We start from the raw sequence: 18,342 nt of genomic DNA, 5'->3' as shown, positions 1-18,342 counted from the left end.
CCTTTATCTTCAGGATGGGTACTTCTTACTTTCCCTCTACATCAGTGTTTATATTTTATTGCTTTATTTTTTATTTCTTTTATGTTGAACCTTGATGAAAGCTACGAATTCTCTCTCCCCAGTAAAATGTCCAAATACCACATTCACACACATAGACATGCACAGAATTTTGGCCACAACTTCAAAGTGTTCATTCATGCTCATACAGAGACCCATTCATCATACTGCTGTCAGACTAATAGTTCTATAGGATGAGTGAAGTCATCTTACTTTCTTAATCCCTGTCACCTCCAGAATGAAGTTGAAAGCCTTCCATGACTATTGCTCAAAGTACTCTTCCTTTCCATTCATCTTCTGCTCTAGCAACATTTTGAGTATTTTTATTTCTTCATGCCTTTGTTCAAGATGTTCACTTGACCTGGAATATCTTTTTCATTTCCTATCTTGAAGAATTATGTACGACTTTCCCTATCCCACTAATGGCACCTTCTGTGAATCCCTCTATCACCCCAACCAATGTAGATGACATAAATGTACTCAGGATTCATTTCACCTTTCTTTATATTACAACTTCCTGAGTTTTTTTTTATCTCTTTGATAGCATTTAGGAGCATGTAAATCTTAAGACTAAACAGAACCTTAAAAATCGTTTTGTAAAGCTCTTTTTTTGCCTCATATTATTCATTTATTTGTAAATAATGATAACATTTAAAAAATGCTTAATGTGCAACTGTTGTATGCCAGGCACTGATCCAGCCACTGGGGCATAGTGGTGGACAAGGCAGATAGAGCCTTTGCTCTCATGGAACTTTCTTTATATTAGGAGAAGAAAGACTAGAAATAATTTTTTTTTAAAAACTAATACTTACAAATATTGAGTATTTGGAAGACCATTACTTTGAGAAATGTGATAGAGAATGACTGAAGAGAAGGAGAGGAAGGACATTATGTTTTTTAATTGGAAGGTCAGGGGAAGCATCTCTGATATTTGAGTTGAAACCTGAATAGTAAGGAACTAGCCAGGTAACAATGGGGGTAAGGAACTGTCTGGTAGAGGGTAGAGCAAGTGCAAAGGCCCTGAGGTGGGAGGTTGCTGAAGCAAAGACAGAAGGTCAGTGGGGGACAGTGGAGACGTGTTCTTTGACAAGGTCAGAGAGGAGTAAGGAGTTTGGAGTTTATTCTAAATGACATAGAGGCTTCTAAGTCTGCAAGCTCCTTGAGAGCAGACCTATCTACTCAGCACAGGACTTAGCAAAAGAAATAAATGCTATAAAGAAAAAAGTTTTATAACCAAGCCATTTTGAGCATGTTAAGATGCTCCTTATTGTAAACTGAAAGAAAATTGTTTCCTAGGCTATTCAATATATGTCCGTGGTCACATTTGGTTAAGAGGAAATGTAACTGTTAAGTAACAACCCTTGGATTTCAATTTCCTCGAGGATCATTGTGGGGACTTTTATGAGCTCATAACAGTCCTACATGCCCTGCAAATTCCCATTCATTCCATTTTCTTCGATTCTATCTTATCACTGAAATGGTTTGAAGCCTCAGGAGTTTTACAAGCTTCAATCTGCTCTTGGCTTTTTGCCTCCGACATTCAATTTTCACACCTACTTTTATGAATTCAAGAATGGTACTAGACTGGCTTCCTCTGATAGGATTTTTTCCCTTCTCAACACATTTTCAAACATTACTTGTTTAGAAAGTTGTATGAAACATGTACGTTCAGCTTAAAGAATCATTAAAAGCAAATACTTGTGTAACCACTACCTAGGTTAAGAAATAGAATGTTGCATTTTAGAAAGTGGGGTTTTAGAACTGAAAGCAACCTTTAGAACCAAAATCACCTGGTTTGCACCCTTTGTATAGATGAGAAGTCTAAGGCTTCGAGTTGGCAAGTGGTTTTATACAGGCCATACTGCAGTTACTGGTGGAGGTAACAGAATCTTTTAACTCTAAACCAGCATGCCCCATAGAGATTAGGTACTCATTTTCTCACACCAGATTGTCTGGGCTCCTACATGAACATTTGCAGTCAGAGTTGAGGGGATAAGAGCTAAATTTCTCATGAAGGGACTGTTGTCTTTCTTTCTAGAAGCTCTCTATGAAGGCAACACTGATGATCTATCCTCAAGGTGCTTGCTAATTTCATGAATGGTTAGATTTCTAGCATGGAGTTCTTTCTTTTTCTTTTTTCTTTTTCATCACCAACTTGGCTCATGTTTAGAGTTGACATTTTCTGAGTATCGTAAGATTTCTAGTGAAATCTTATGAAATCTGGAGTCAGACGTGGTTTGGAGTTCTACCTCAGTGGCTTTTTATTCCAACGACAGTTTTAGTTGGAAGGGTGGGATGTTGGGATTATATCTGATAATTTCCCTAGTAGGATTGAGATCTGGGCTTGGTAATTCTGTCATTAGCATTATTTCTCTTTCTCTCTCTGTCTCTCTGTTTCTCAACTTTGTCTTGGTACACACAAACACACACACACTCACATCAATAAGCCAATTAACACGGGTACCTTGGAAACACCAAAAGATGGAGACAATAGTCACACAAATGTCTATACTCCTCCATGTAACTTTTTGCTCCCCAAAAAAGACTTTCTTGACCTTCATAAGCAAGAGGGTAAGGACAGCATTTTTGGATCCCTAATAATTAATTCAAAGGTAGAGAACTCAAATGTCTTCTATTCCAGGTAGAAAATATGAGTATAGTGTGCAAAAAGTAGTGGGGGACCATGGTTGTTGACTGGAGGTCATTTGCTCATTTGTGATACTGTAATATCATAAAAAATGCATATTTGGTCTTTGTCCCAGGTTGTTGGCACAGAGCTCCTAAAACTCTTGGCATTTCTTAGTGATAGGCATAAGAAGAGCACCTTTTGTTATTCATAATAAGCTCATTTAATCATACCTGAGTTTATGCTAATGAAGTGACTCTGGGGGGATGGGGGCTGGTTGCCAAAGGAACTAACCCTGTGATTAGAAGGTTGGAACTTGCAGCCCCACCCTCCATACTCTGGGGAGGGGAGAAGAGCTGGAGGTTGTGTTAATCATTAATGGCCAATGACTTAATCATGCCTACTAAACGAAAACCCCATAAAAAATCCTAACTGAAGGGATTTGGAGAACTTCCTGGTTGCTGAGCCATTAAGGTGCTGGCTAGGGGTAGCACGCCCAGAGAGAGCATGGAAGCTCCATGCTCCATTCCCCCATTCCTTACCCTATGCATCTTTTCCTTTTTGTTGTTCCTTTGTTGTATCCTGTGTAATAAATGGGTAATAGTAAATGAAGCACTTTCCTAAATTCTGTGAGCCATTCTAGCAAATTATCAAACCTGTAGAGAGGCTGTGAGAACCTCTAATTTATGGCAGGCTGGTCAGAAGTACAGTGACAATCTCAAACTTTTGACTGACATCTGAAGTAGAGAGCAGTCTTGGAACTGAGCCTTTAACCTGTGGGGTCTGTGCTAACTCTGGGTGGTTAGTGTCATAACTGAGTTAAATTGTAGGAGGCTCAGTCAATGTTTGCAGAGAATTGAAGAATTGCTTGGTGTGGAAAAAAAAACCACACACACATTTGGTGTCAGAAGTAAGTAGTAGAAGGAAGGAGTGTTGTTCTCCACCTTTATAAGTCTAAAGACATTTACATTCAAACATTTAAAAAATGTTCTGTGGGGGCACCTGGGTGGCTCAGTTGGTTGAGCTTCTGACTCTTGGTTTTGGCTCAGGTCATGTCCTCAGGGTCCTGAGATTGAGCTTTGAGTTGGGCTCTGTGCTCAGTGTGGAAGTTGTTTGAGATTCTCTCTCTAGCTCTGCCCTTACCACCTCCCCCCTCCCCGCTCTCTCTCTCAAATAAATAAATAAAATCTTTGTAAAATGCCCCCCAAATAAATTATCTGTAGGTGAAATGAAGCCTATAGCCACTTCCAAGTTTGTCATCTTTGAATCTTTTCACACTAGTCAAATCAAATTAAAATTGCCATACAGTATAGCACCAGTGAGGAAAAAAGTTACAGAGTGGTAGGATATTGGTTCAGAGTTCTGGCGGTGATGACGGTAGAGAAGGACATGGTGCATAGAATGGGGTAACATGGAGGATTTTGCTACAAAGCAGCCTATCTCTTGGTGAATGGGTGTGATTTATCAGTTCACTCTCCCCATGCTGCATTTGGGTTATTTTTTTTTTCAAGCTATTTTCCAGCTCACAAATTCTTTCTTCAGCTCCATCAATTCTACTGTTATAATCATCCTCTAGTTTTTCCTTTGGCTATTGTAACTTTCAGTTCTAGAATTTCATTTGTCCTTTTTAAAAAAATTTACAATTCTTTGTAAAATTTTTCAATCTTAATTTTTATCTTCTTCAATAAAGCAAAAAGTTATTTTCAAGTCCGTTTCTTATATTCATATATAAGGGAGACCCTGTGGTTTTCTTTCTGTTGTCTGAAGTTTTTGATGCTTCTTTTTAAAGGTCTTCATTTTTACCTAATTTCATTTTATATAAGACATTATATTTGAAAAAAAAAATTGTGGAAGTTATCTTCCTCTAGAAAGGAATTGCATTTTTTTTCTGTCATGTGCCTGGAACACTAGCAATTTGAGAGCACCTTAATCCAAGTTAGGGATTTATTTGGGCAATCCAGATAATTCAAAGCTAAACTATGTATGAGAGCAGAGGGATTTTGATCCCAAGTTTTGTCTTCCTGATACAGTGAGACTGACAAAAACCCTTTATGCTCTCACATGCATTTTCCATATGGGCAAAAATAATGGTTCACGTCTCTGGATTTGCAACTCCCCCTGGATTTGGTTGGTAATTTCTTGCTATCTTATTTACTCTTTTATGCTTTCAAGCTGACTTTTATTAATTTTTTTAAAGATTTATTTATTTTAGAGAAAGAGAGAGAGCGAGTGCGCATGCACACCCACATGGGGGGGGAGGAGCAGAGGGAGAGAATCCCAAGCAGACTCCCCGCTGAGCACTGAACCCAACGTAGGGCTCTATCTCATGACCCTAAGATCATGACCTGAGTCAAAGTCAAGTCGGATGTTTAACAGACTGAGCCACCCAGTCGTCCCTATTGTTAATTTTTAAAATATATTTTCCCAGCTTTTTCTAGTTGTCCTCAGTGATGAGGTTAATTCAAATTACCTTGTCTTCCATTACTAAAGGCAGATGTCTCAAGCTAATGAGATTTATAGACTAGTCACCTGTGTATAAACTTTAAAGGCTGGTTATACACTGGCTAGGAGAACAATATCTGAACTACTACCTTTCTCAGATACTGCCCTATTACCTGTTTTTTGGTGATTACCTCATTTCACTCTGATAGCCACTTCCTGCCCTCTTTTTCCTAACCCACTCCAGAGCCATACTTATGATGCAAAACTCTTAGCAATATATGACTTGAGCTAGAAGAGAAAAAAGATGTCTATCCACTAATACTCTTCCTCTTCAGTTAAATATACATATATATTTTATAATAAAAATATACATTGATTGATTGATTGATATGTTTTGGTGAATGACCAGGAGAGAAGGTATGAGATTTTTAAAAAATATATAACTTGGGATCCTGAAAACCAAGCCATTTTCTTTTGAAAAACTCAGGATATGCGACATCTTCAGATTCAAATGTGTTCTTTTTGTGAGATTCAGCTAAAGATTCAACTTCTTTTCAACACATGCTTCTGATGGGTTTGAAAGTTGGCATATCAATCTGTGAGTACTTGCAAAAGAGGCTTTCTTAATTTTCTTGGCTTAGAATTCCTTAAAACATGAAGTTTTTTTAGTGAACTTTTATTGAAATAGGAATAAATACAGGAACATGCACATGTAAATGTATAGCTAAATGAATTTTGGTAAAGTTAACATATCCATGTAACCAGAACCCAAAAACAGAACTAGATCATTACCAGCATCTCTTTTACATCCCCCTTTTAGTCACTAACTCTTCAAGGGTAACCACTATCCTGATCTTATACTATAGATTAATTCTGCTTATTTTTGAACTTTACATATAGAATCATTTAGTATATACTCTTGTGACTGGTTGTTTGGTTTTTGTCTCTCAACATTATATTTGTAGAATGTATTAATATTACTGCATGCAGTTGTAAATCATTCATTCTTGCATTTTGTATAGTAATCCACTGCATGAATGTAATGTGATTTGTTTATCATTTCTACTTTCGATGGATAATGGGGAGTTTCACCATTTTAGGAACAGTGCTGTTACAAAAATTCTTGTGCATTCTTATTACCTTTTAGTAAATACAGATAGCAGGAAGATTCTTGACCTTTCATCTTCTAAATTTCATCCTGTTCACCAGGACTGGGACCCAGATTTCTGTCCCTGATCTTTTAATTTGGACCAAATACAGATGAAGACAGATGATTTCCATGAACTCCTTCCTAGATTAGCCAGGAGCATATTGTCCAGCTGACTGTGGTCTTTTGTCTGAGCTTTATCTCCAGACTCTAGTGGTTAAATTGGATGGGTTTGACAAAATGGTGGAAAATTCCCATTGGCAGAGTGCCTCAGTTTGGCTTAATCCCTGGGTTTATACCCTGATATCTGAACATTGTTTTGTAGTTTCTTCTGGTGAACTGAATTATATCTACTGCCCATATAGATTGTTTTATAATTCTGCCATGTCCCAATTGAATCTTTTAACAATGTGAAAAAAAAAACTGTTCTTTCAAAAATAAAATATCTAGTCTCTTATGAGAATATTATTACAATTCTATTAGCTAGTGACATTCTGTGAGAATTCACAAAAGAAGGGATATCTGTTTGTGGGACCTTTACATTTCTCAAAATTTGCTTGGATAGAAAAACTGTCCATGAATTAGAGCAAAAGATGCTTACAACAGGATATTGTCATATATGCCTCAGAGCTAAACAGATGGCTAATTGGGAATTAGAGTAGAATTACTCATTCATTCCACAAACACCAAATGAGCCTCTACTATTTGCTCCTCTCTATACTAATATAATTTACATTAAGTTATATTAAATTCAATGTTAATTATATAACATAGTATTGTCATAACATGATCTACTATAATTCCAGAGAGTGATAAGAGCTAGAGAGAAAATAAATCAATAGAAGAGGTGGATTTGGATGTTATTTTAGATGGATGGTAGGAGGAGGAGTCAGGAAATCACAGAATGAGTGACACATGTGAAGACCTAAGTAAAGTGAGGGAGCATTGCCTTGATCTGGGGGTAAGTATTCCAGGAAGAGAGATTTGCAAGACCAAAGACTGTGAGAGGGAAACAAGAATGGCAGATTCAAGGGGGAGCAAACAGGACAGTGTGGCTGGAGTATAGTGAGCAATGGGCAAGAGGAAAGGAGGTCAGATGAGAGAGGAAAAGGAAGACAAGGGACACCTAAGGAATTTGAATTTTATTCCAAGGTGATAGCATTCCACTGGATCTTAAGTAGGGGTTGCGAGTATGTGGTTTGATTTGACCTATGGTTGGGAAAGATCAATTCGCTGCTGCATAGAGAATGGCTTATAGGTATTAAGAATGGAATAAGAATGGAAGTTATCTGAGAAACTCATTTGATTTCCTGGGGTTGGGAGGTGGGAGAGATATGTGTGGTGAAGTCTGCTACAGGGCAGGGTAGGACATTGCTCCCACGGAAGAAAGGGATTTACAAAAGTTAGCTAATGCCAGAATTTCAGTTTGAGAAGAAATCAGATGAGCCACTGCATTTCACCCTCTATTTTACAGATGAGAAAACTAAGACTCAGAAAGCCTAATAAGTAACTTAAGGGAAAAAATGAGGTAACCACATTGAAAATAGGAAGCAATTTGGGGAAAGGCGACTTTTGCTACTAAGTCAAACTGTTCATATGCAATAAAGTAAAATTATTGGTAAGAGTTAAAAACATTTGAAATTGATTGCTGAATCTCTCCCTCTTTTCTTTTTTTGAGAACTGAAATTTTGGTGAAACAAAAATGACCAGCTTATCATATTGAGATGACTCTGAACTTTTAAATGGCAAGTCCAAACCTTATTAATTTTCCTAAAACCATTGGGAACAATGCCTGGCATATGGTCGGTGCATAATAAATATTTGCTGAATGATTATATGATGAAACTGAGAGTCAGAAGAAGTCCAAAACTTAGAATTATAGAAAAAAGGAGAAAGAAAAAGTACATGCTCTGTACTTAGCACTGTACTAATATTGAGAACAAACAATTAAAGCTTTAGTCAGCATGCTTTGGATTGTGACAGAAACTCAGTTCAAACTGATTTAAGCATTAAAGGACATTCACTGGCCCATGTAATTAAGTCTAGGAGGGTAGTTCTGAGTTCAGGTATGACAGGATTCCGGACTCATATGGCATTTAAAGAACTCTCTGTGTCTCTGTTTCTGTCTTTCTCTTTCCATTTCTTTGTTTATCTTTCCTTCCTGTTGGCTTCATTCTCAGGCTGGCTTTCTTCACATGGAGATCCTCCTGCAGTTATAAGCTTACATCTTCCTGTTTATTGATACCAACAGAAAGAGTTCCCTTTTCCCAAATGGTTCTATCAAAAGTCTTCAGGGGCCAGGCCAGTCAGCCCATGTGAACATGGGCTGGGAATAGCAGGGGAGTGGTTCCCAAAGGAGGAGTTAGGAATGATAAAGCAGAAGTTGGTAGAGTAGATAGTGGCAGGAGAAACAACAAAGATGTACTACCAAAGTGAAAGAAAAGGGAGCAGCCAGAAGAGGCAATTTCTGTTTGTGAAATCCCCCTAAAACCTAGGGCACCTCAATTCTAGAGCAAGACTTGCCAGGTCAGTGTTCAAAAGGCCCCTCTGCATGCTGTATTGACAGTGCAGATATTTGTAGATATTTCCAAAATCTCTACTTATTCTCTTTCTGGCCTCCCGAGGCAGCTAGATTTTCCCAAGTTCCCCTGAGAAATTTAGCAGACTTCTTGGGTATATAAGAGCTCACAGGATCAGCAGCCACTACCATGGTTCTGTCCTCCTCACAGACTCTCCAGTCCATGGTTCATCCACAGCTTTTTAAAATTGTTCTTCATGTTTATTAAAGAAACCATGAGCCTGGTGACTGCTTTCCTGTGAAGTTCAAATGCTATGAAAGGGAATGGCAAGCCAAATAGTGTGTGTGTGTGTGTGTGTGTGTGTGGAGGGGCAACTTCCAGTAAGTGCGTAGTTTTTACTCCATGATGAAGGTAATCAAAGAAACAAACCGCTTTCCTACACTCCACAAAAATGTCTCCCACATGGATATTTCTCAGCCAACGGAAAAGTGAGTCAGATAAAGAACTCCAAAACAATTAAGTTAATTGAAAACACATTTCATTAGAAAAACTGGATAGATTATTTGAGGTCACAGAGCATCCACCAATGAGTATTTACCTCAGCATCCACAGCTTTACTTTGCCTCGCCAGTTGTAACATTTCTGAAATCCACTTGTTTCTCCTTTGTGTGTAAATTCTGAAAATGTGTGTTTCTGATTATGGCTCCATAAGACCAGTATTTACCACCTTCACAGTTTTGGTCACATGTGCCACATCATCAGGCTTCAGTGAAGGAAAGCAAAACCATTCTAGTTATTTCAAGCAGAAGGTGATTTAATACAGGGAAATAAGTGCTTACAAAATGGTGAGAAGAATGGAAGTCAGAGGCACCAGTGGGATCTTGGTTTCAATGTCAAAGTAAAAAAGAAATGTGGTCATCACATTTTCCACTGTTGCTGCCTCCCTAAGTGTCACTCCGGTGAGGCTGCCGACTGAAAAGCAGAGCCCTGAGTCTGACTCTTGTGTGCACTCAAATCTTTGAAAGCTTACTTTAACTGCCTTTACTGTAGCAAGACTGCCTCCACTTTATTTCTGCCTTATAAAACTCAGGTAACTGCATCTAACTGGCACAATATAATTCATATCCAGAACCTTAGCAGCAAGGGCATCTGGAAAGTATAAGTTTAAGACTTCCAACCTTGGAAAGAAAAGAAGAGGTTGAGAGAAGGAATCCAAGAACTTGTCACTTGTACTCACTTTACAAATTAAATTTTTTTTTTTAAAAAAAGAAGACCTTATATTTATACTGTAAATGAAAACCCAGGATAATTTGCCATTAACAGAAGGTATTGTCAAAATAAATGCAAGGAAATTTTTTGCTTTACACTTACCAAAAATATTTTTCCTCCCTGAGAGAACAGAGTAATTATAAAAGGCTCTTTTCCCAGGCTCTCCCTAAACTGCACTCTATATACTTTGTGTGAGCCAAAAGTCAATATTTGCAATTAAATGACAGGTCATGTTTGAATTAAGGCAGGCTTCTATGCAAGTCATAGTCATGTTGTCTTTTTTTTTTTTTTCCTGGTGGGGGGATAGAGAGGACCACACAGAACCAGTCCTACCAGCAGTGTATATATCAGTGAACTTTGGGAAACTCTTTATTAGGTTGTAATCAGTTTGAAGGTGCTTTGATCTCTTCCTCTGTCTTAATTTCTAGGATAGACCTCACTTTTTTTTCATCCAACCTGGAGTTACAAATCTGAGAAGCAAAAACATCAGGAAAGGTGACCCAGGGAATTTCAGAGAGTGAAACAAATACCAACAGCAGTTTAAAGCAGGACCTTGTTGCCTTTGCTGAGGGCAGGAGGTGGGGGACCTGGGGACACTCCTACAGGTGGAGTTATACCCTCTGGACAAGAGTTGTCGACTTAACCAACTCCTTCCCTGGCACTTTGCATCTACCCTTCATGTTACCAGCTGGCCAAACCCTTCTCTGCGTGAAGACCATCGTTTTCTTCCACTTGCCCTTGGTCAGTCTACCTCTTAACCTCTTGTCCCCAACTGTCCTTCATTTTTTTTTTCCAGAGCTACCACTACCATCTTCATTACATATTATTTTTTGCCTTTGAAAGAGCTCCATGAATGTCTATTTTGTTCACAGCAGAACCCATAACGTCTAGAACACTGCTTGTTACAGACATTCAATTCCCACCATGTGAACAAATCACAAATGGGCAAGGGAGCAGTCAGCCTGCTTGGCTCAGCCAGGCTAACCCAGAATGAAGCCCGAACCCATCCCAGACTCACTCTGGACCTTACTGCGTTTCACAGAATGCCAGATTGACCAAAACCATTTGCAATGGAATGCACTCCAGGTTCTAGACCACCTGAATCAAGTGTAGGCCTTCAAGTTATTGTACACTGAATTTTGAGATAATGTTGGTAGCTTCCTCATTTGTATTAGAGAATAAAAAATTGGGTTGAGACTTGATGCCACCATCTCCTGAATGGCAAGTCACTTTCATTTTCTGAGCCCCCATTTCCTCACCTGTAAAATAGGGGAAGACTTACTTTTTGCTTAATTCACTGCTTGTTGCATGGGGTCACATGAAATTAGGCATTTACCTATGTATTTTATCATTTAAAAAGTAGTTTTTTGAGTGCCTACTATGTACAAGTCTCTTAAATGTCATCTTCTTAATGTGGCTTTTAATAATCACCTTATGTAAAATTTCAGCCCTGATTTTTCAACACCACTAATCCTCTTCTTGGCTTTATTTTTCTAACAAGTGCTTTCATTTCTTAACTTAAAAGATATTTTATTGATTTATATTATTTATTATAAGTATCTATTTAATTTGTATTGTGTGTCTCCCCCTACAATGTTTTAAGCTCCCTGAGAGGGATGATTTATTTTTTTTTTAATTTTTATTGGGGTTGTTTTGTTTTGTTTTGTTTTGTTTTGCTATTGTCTTTCCAGGGCCTGGCCCATAGTGGGCACTTATTAAATAATGTTGAATGAATAAACAAATGTCCCATGCTCAGAGTACAAGTGCTGATATAAACCAGGCTACCATATAAAACTCAAATTTATTTTTTATTGGAGAAAACTCACTGAAGAATGTGTGTTCTGTACAGATGGTTTGTACAGAGGGCTGGAGTTGCACTGAAGGAACAATTAGGAGGCCAGTATATAATCCAGGCAAGAAATGACAAAGGGACTGAACTCAAGACAATGTCAATGAGTGAAGGGAAGGAGACAATTAGAAAATATTGAGGATATAGAATTGCAGGGTTTGGCTCCTTGGATGTGAGGTGTGGTGGGAAAAAGTGAAATCTACGTTGAATTCCTAGTTTCTGGGCTGGCCGACTGGGTGGATGAAAATGATGCTCACTGAGATGGGGAGACTAGAGAAGGATATAGTTGTTTGAAGGACAAGCAGGAGGAGAGAATTTATTGTTTGGTGACTATAGGTCAACAGATGTTTACCCAGAGGTTGAGTATATGGCTCTGGGCTTATTTATTTATTTACTTATGAAAAGGAGGCTTTGGTCTTTTAAAGATTTATTCATTTATTTTAGACAGTGAAAGAGAGAGAGAAAGGTGGGGGAGCAGAGGGAGAGAGAGAGAGAGAATCTGAAGCAGACTCCCAGCTGAGCATGGAGTTGGAGGTGGGGATAGACCTGGGGCTCGATCTCATGACCCTGAGGTCAGGACCTGAGCTGAAATCAAGAGTCAGACGCTTAGCCGACTGAGCTACCTAGGTGCCCCTATGGCTCTGGATTTAGAAGAGAAATTTAGGCTGGGGAAAAAGATTTGAGAGCCATAATCTTAGGCTCCAGGGACAACATGCAGAGTAAGGATAGGGGAGGGTCAACAGGATATCATCTTTTGGGATAAATATTCTTATCCCACCTCTCCATAGATGAGACCACTGGGGAGGGCCCCTTTATTCTCAAAAATTAGTTTTTCATCTATTCCATTTGAGACCCCAGAGTTCGACACCATGGATGATGGAAAAAAACTTTCATGTACTTAAAATCCAAGACTACTACAGTCTCCTTGAGGCCAAATACCCACAATTCTTTTACTTTATTTTTATTATTATTTTTTAAAGATTTATTTATTTGAGAGAGAAAGACAGACAGGAAGAGAGAGAGTGGGGGGAGAGGGGCAGAGGAGAGAATCTCAAGCAGACTCCCCACTAAGCATGGAGCCCAATGCACTGGGCTCTATCTCACGACCCTGAGAGCATGACCGGAGCTGAAATCAAGAGTCAGATGCTTAACTGACTGAGCCACCTGGGCACCCCAATTCTTCTACTTAATTAACAAAAATGGTGTGCTAGATAGTTCTGGGGTTGGGGGCCAGAAAACCTGGGCTGATCTAACTTAATATCTGCTATAGCTAAAGGGTGACCTTGAACAACACATGGATTTTTCTTTCAGGTCATTTCCTCATCTGTAAAATTATGGGATTAGCCTCCATCAGGTCTCTGGGAAGATGTATCAGGAGCATTTGAGTGATTAAATAATGAAATCCAGAGTAGATATTTATTAAATATCTTATAAAGCATCCAATTTCTATTCTATTCCAATGATGATTTTGTTGCTGGACCCATTCCAGTTCCTCTATATATTCTTTAAAGCATATAGAAACCTAAACAATACACAGAGCTCTCTAGCACAGTCATGACTAATGCAGCAGAGTACATAAGAAGGCAGAAGAAAATACAAACTATACTTCGGTCGGTCGTAGGCTGCTGGCTGTTGTCAAGCTGCTATTGATTTATTTAGCATTCTGGTTACAGAGAAGCAGGGCTAAACCATTTGCATTGATACTTTAGGTTTTCTTTAAAAGTAATTAACCCAAATTAAGACAATATTCACCAAGGGTCCTGAAAACAAAACACAACAATAAAACCACCCATCTACTGATTTAGTAGTAAGATTTCTTAAAGGTAGCTAAGAAAATTTTGCTATTATGTTGTGTGCTTTCCCAGCTAAGATCTTAATATATTTTGCAAACATGACTCAAATGCCAGTGGTACTTCCCCCTCTTTGTCTCTCAAAAACATGGAGCCAGTGAGAGCTGAAGAAACGTGGTGGTATTGAAAATGTGGTCTTTGAAGTTCATGTGTGTAACTATAGTATATTATTTAGCTTATCTCCATTCCTTCCTCCCCCTGCCCCCAACATCCAAGGGAAGGGTGAAGTGTGTACTTGCCTGTCCAACCCATGTTGGCCTTGATCATATGCCTTGTTTAGACTGATGGAATATGTGTGGAGGTGACAGTGTTACTGCTGCTTGATATCGTTCTGACATCTGACACTTTCAGCTTCTCCCTCTTTGAAATGGTGTCTTATCCTGAAGGAGATAATGCATGTTTTTGCTAGTGCTTGTGGAAACTTCTTCTGTCATGAGAAGGGCTTCTCCCTAGGAGCTGCTCCTTTTTCAGCCCGAGTCTCAAAATGAGATTCATGGAGCAGAACTGCCCCAGTGTGCCTACCAACTCAGAGTGGCCCCAGCCAACTTGTAGACCCTGAAGCATCAGAATAAATGATTGTTGTTTGAAATCTCTGAATTCCACATTGGTGTGGTATGCAATATGATTGTGTCAATAGTTAACTGAGACAGTATCATTTGGCATAACAACCTTACTTGTAGATTTAAACCCCTGGGAAAACTCTGGTCTCTGTAACTACTCTATTCAGGGCCTAACTGACTTGGAGCAGAAATCAATGCAAAGCTGTACTTAGCAAAAAATTGGTTTACAATTTTTTAAAGCTTAGGAGTCAATTTTACATCTCTAACAGTTGACCATTTTTAAGGCCTAAATCTCAACCAAAGGCAATTTTTCCTCTTAGGGATATTTAGCAATGTCTGGATGCATTTTGACTGTCATGACTCAGGGTGGGGTGCCACTGGCATCTAGTTGAGTAGAGGCCAGGGATGCTGTTAAACATCTTACAAGGTACAGCTCCTCACAACAAAGAATTATCAGTCCCAAATGTCAACAGCGTCAAGATTGAGAAAAGCTGGGCCAACTATATATTCTTTCTCTCGGGGCATATCAAATTTATCTTTGCGGGGGCACCTGGGTGGCTTAGTCGTTAAGCGTCTGCCTTCGGCTCAGGTCATGATCCCAGGGTCCTGGGATCGAGCCCCGCATCGGGCTCCCTGCTCAGCGGGAAGCCTGCTTCTCCCTCTCCCACTCCCCAGCTTGTGTTCCTGCTCTTGCTAACTTTCTCTCTGTGTCAAATAAATAAATAAAATCTTAAAAAAAAAAAATTTATCTTTGGGTAGCACAGCATTAAAACTGATATCATTCATTAGGAACAAATAGGAAAAATTGACCAAGTCTATTGTATCATTCCAGATAGCCTCCTGAGAAGAGACCAGAATTCTTTTATTGTTTATTAACCCATTGAAAAACATACCGCAAAAGTAATTATCTGCTCCCTTTTTGAGTTTTAAAATTCTTTAATTGGATTAAAAAAGGCTTTCCTTTTTCACCAGCACTTCAGGATATTTCTGTATCACTCAAACATCAGAGGCCTCATGACTTAGTTATTCATTTACTCTCTCATCCATTCAAATTATTTATGGAGCACCTACTCGTGCCAGGCAATCTTAAGATTTCTCATTCCAAGATGTCAGGTTTAATTCTGTTTGTTTTGTTTTGATTGAAACTGAGTATATGAGTGTGTGGAAGTTCACATCTATTTTAAAGCGCCCCAAGAGTGAACATAATCTTTCTGTTCACCCTACACCTTTGAACACCCTTCCCTGTGTTTTGAACCTCAAAAAGAGGTAGAGCCTGCCTCTCACTAGAGATGTATAAGATGTATTCTCTTACCCTCCGTTAGGAACAACCCAATACAACTGCATACAACTTTGTATTAGACTCCAGTGGGTCCCAATAATGGTTAGAGGTAGGTACAAAAATTTTAGTGGTAGCAATATAAGCACCGTTCACTTTATAGACATATTTCTCAGTGTATTTCATGTATCGTATTTTACAAGCAAATATTTCATATGCTTTGTTAGTAAGAGCTTTCCAGCAGAATCTGATACCACTGGGTGAATGAAGATGATTTTTAAGCTGAAGAACAATGGTGACCCCAAAAGAAAACTTAATAGGTTGAGCCTAAAAGTGCTGGGCACCGGGCTTTTATCCACCTGAAACAGAAGAATTTTCTGGCAGATCCACAGGCCCAGTTGGGTCCTTGAAAATGTCTACCATAGCAAAAATGTCCTCACCTCCCACTGCAGGCTCCAGGAGAAGGCATGGCCAATGGCAGGCTCTGATTATGAAAACTCCTGCTCCAGCCCTCTCTTAGCTCTGCCATTTGAAGCCACAGTGAGCTAAACATGAGCCAGGGTATGGAGAGCCAAGGACTCAAGCAGGAAGATGGTACAGAGCCTGACCCAAAGAGCTGAAGGTGCAGACAACACACAAAGGTAGTACTTTTCTGGCCTTAGTGGACTGAAATGTCCTTTTTTTTTTTTCTTCCTAATTTGATTTTGCTGTTTTGGATTCAACCCCAGTATCTCCTTCCGATAAAGCTCTTTTCTGTACCCAGTCACAGAAAGAGTAGAAGGCAGCTAGCAGGAAAACAATGGTCTGACACTTAAGAAAAAATCAATGGCAGATGTCCTCCTTTATGTTTTCTCAGCTAATCCTTACTAAAACCATGTGGGAAGGCTTAGTTCCTATTTTTCAGGTAAGAAAACTGAAGTGCCCAGAGGGTAACTAACTTGAATTTTAATTGAGGCGTGTCTGATTTTCAGGTCTGTATTCTTTTTCATTAACTACAAAAGCTAATGTTGACTCTCTTTTATGACCTGTTAATATTCAAATCGATATGATTTTTGTCATGGAAAAATCCAAGCCTTACCCAGAGGGAGGAAGCAGGGAATATAAATTCAGCTCCTTCAAATCACATGGAGAGGCAAGGAATCTACTTTGAATTTGCAAATTTGATTTTGAGGACTCCAGGCATGGGACCGGTGTCAGAGTCAATATATCTGCCCATCGGCAGATTAGGACCAGGTGACTGCCAAGCTATTCACTGTCCCCTTCTGACCCACCTGCTCCACTCACCAAATCTTTGTGCCGGCAGAAGATCAGTGAGGCAAAGGTGGCCTTGTGCCTTCTGACTTTTGCTTTCTACCTTCTCACTGGGCTTTTTGACACCATGTCGGTGGCAACCAGTGGCCGCCTGCTTATAGGCACTAGTCATCTGAAGTAATAAAACAAGAGGTAACTGGCCAGAGCCAGCCATTGAAATTTTAAGGGTCCAAGCCTTTCTTCAAGAAAACATGGTTTCTTCAAAGAATCAAATGGAGTATAGAAGTTACATGTGTGGACTCTGGAACCATATTATTCAAATCCTTGAGCACTCACTGGCTATTTATTCACTGCGTGACCTCGGGGATTTAGCTTTACCTCTTCAGTACCTCAGTTTCTTCATCTGTAAAACAGGCTTGTTTATTCATTCCAAACATATGTTCTGCCATGTACCACAACCTTGATTCCAGAGGCTGGGGATGGAGCACTACACAAAACCATCCAAGTCCTTCCGTTCTCATAGAGGAGACAGAAGATAAATGGATCTATTTGTAACATAATTTTAGATAGTGCTAAGTGCCATAGAGTCAAATAAAGCAGAGAAAGAGAGGGGATGTTGAAGGAAGGGATGGCCACATTACGAAGAGCAGAGAAGAAAGGCTCTTGGAGGAGATAAAACAGAGAGAAGACCAGAATATTGTGAAGGGAGGGTGCCACGCAGTACTGGAGGCAAGAATATTCCAAGTAGAGGGATCAGGAATGTAAAACAAAACATAACAACTATACTCATCTTATGGTGTGGGAGTTAAATGGGATAATGCATATAAAATAAGACCGTAGAAACTACTCTGTAAAGGTTGGCTTTGCATATATCTTAGAATCAGAGTTGAAAGAATGATAAAGTTCTATTCAACCTTTCCCTTAGAGTGCAGGTATCTCCTAAAATAGTCATGGAACTGAAGTACCTGTCATGATGAGGAGCTCCTACTTCAAGAAGCAGGGTCTTGCCTCCATTGTTGGGTGGCTTTCCTTTGTGAGGAAGTGCTTCCTTCCACTGAACTTACACCCTATCCAGGGAACAATAAAAACTTAACTTGACTTACTTGCTCCCTCTTACACACGACAACATCTCCAGAGTTCAAAAATAACTTTCATCTGAGCACCATGAGTACCTTCAAACATTTCTCACCTATATGACTTCCAGATTTCTCATACTTTCATTTGATCATTTCAAAAACACAGTACAATAGGCTTGGTCTTGGAAATATGGAGGCAAAATGATGAGATTAGTGTTTGAGGCTCAAACTTCCCCACTCAAAAGCTCTTTCCTAAAAGCATAGTCCCTAGATAAAGAGGAGTAGGTCTACTCTTCTTGGTGTGTGGTTGCCCCTACCTGCCCTCTTGCTCAGGCATAAACTCAGCCTACACCAATTTGAAATCACATCCATGGTAATAGTTAAGAGAAGTAGCTGACCAATCCATGCTTCCAGTGTCCT

The sequence above is a fragment of the Phoca vitulina genome, unplaced genomic scaffold (assembly GCF_004348235.1).
Source record: "Phoca vitulina isolate PV1807 unplaced genomic scaffold, GSC_HSeal_1.0 scaffold22, whole genome shotgun sequence".
NCBI lineage: Eukaryota > Metazoa > Chordata > Mammalia > Carnivora > Phocidae > Phoca > Phoca vitulina.
Note: the sequence above shows the minus strand (reverse complement) of the source record.